The sequence below is a fragment of the Artibeus jamaicensis genome, unplaced genomic scaffold (genome assembly GCF_021234435.1).
Source record: "Artibeus jamaicensis isolate MK-2021 breed Jamaican fruit bat unplaced genomic scaffold, CSHL_Jam_final contig_484, whole genome shotgun sequence".
NCBI lineage: Eukaryota > Metazoa > Chordata > Mammalia > Chiroptera > Phyllostomidae > Artibeus > Artibeus jamaicensis.
The window spans coordinates 10,695,960-10,697,596 of record NW_026521859.1 but is presented as its reverse complement, the minus strand read 5'-3'; positions in this window follow the sequence as shown (position 1 = coordinate 10,697,596).

The window sequence follows — 1,637 nt, the reverse complement described above, 5'->3', positions numbered from 1 at the left end:
GAAGGCTCATAGACTTAGGACTTCTGGAGGTGGTTGAGGGAAACATAATGGGCAGTCATAATGAAGACTGGTACCCAGGGTGAAGGTAGCTGAAGGATGAGCTAGCACAGGAGAAGGGGTAGTGACTGAAAGGTGAGTTGACGCTAGATCACAGAGGACTTTGCATGTCAAGCTAAGTATTGACATTTTATGTTTAATAGTGGTAAATTAGAAGCCACTGACAATATCAGAGTAGAAGGTGTGCTTAGTAGGAAGGTTACTGCAGCTGCCTGTGGAGAAGCAATGGGAGGAAATTATGGGGGCAGGAAACCATGATCAGAAGAGTCCAGGTGAAACACACATGAGGTCATGGATGGTGTCAGGGTCAAGGGGATGGGATGAGGGAAAGGAGACCACTTCAGAACCAGGCCACATTGTGGGGCTTGGTGATGTTCTTAACATTAAAACAAAGGGTATTTTCTTGTTTGAGTTCCCCTGGAAGTAGACTCTAAGAAAAGGATTTGAATATAATTTATTTGGAAGATAATCTCAAGGAATAATAGTAGGGGGGTGGGAAAATCATGCAGGAAAAGGAAGATAGCCCAAAAAGTTTATTAGCCTTGGCTGGATGGCTCAGCTGGTTGGAGTGTCATCTCATACACCAAAAGACTGCAGGTTCAATTCCCAGTCAGGGCACATACCTAGGTTGTGGGTTTGATCTTCTGTCAGGGCACATATGGGTCAACCAACCGATGTTTCTTTCTCACACGAATGTTTCTCTCCCTCTCTTTCTAAAATCAATAAATATATCCTTGGGTGAGGGTTTTTTTTCTTTTTTAGTATATTATATGAAGCCAGTTACCCCTGAGGGCAACTGGAGATCAATCTTGCTGGAGATTTCTGGGAGACATAGAGAACAAATACCTCTGAGTTAATCCTTGAGAAGCAATAGAGTAGGGGTGTCTATGAATTGACTCCTGGGAGTATTAACTCTCTGGCGCTTTTGGAACGCCCCCCACGCGGGAGCCAGCGCTGCAACCAGACAAAGGCTTGATATATAGACTCGGGAGCTCACAGCTGGAAGCTACCACATAGCCTTGTAGGAAAACAGTGAGTACCTGTAAAATGGGGAAGGCGTCGATAGTATTCACAACACGCATTCTTTACATACAAGCGGAGTAAGTTAGCCCAGCTGACTTCCTATCAGAAAATGACACCATACGTGAACCAGATAAGATATTTCTGAGAGAGGTCTTGGCAGTGAAATGCCTAGGCTCTTGACCCCAGGAAGGCAGAGAAGGACTCTGAGGTACAATAATGTGGTTTTGTCAATTTTGCTTTATATATTTTATGCCAAGTTATCAGGAGCATACGCATGTAGAATTATTGTATCTTCCTAGTGAAGTTAATTTTATATCATTATGAAGTAACTGTCTTCACACTTGGTAATGCTTTAAAATCTAGTTTTATTTTAATGTAGCTACACTAGCTTATATCTTTTGTCATCCTTTATCTTCATTTTTCTCTATCTCTATATTTCAGGTACATCTGTGTAAACAGTGTATAGTTGAATTTTGGTTCTTAACCAACAAGTCTGAAAAGCTGAAAACCTGTGCCTATTAATGAGAAAATGTAGTCATTTTACATACAATAAAATT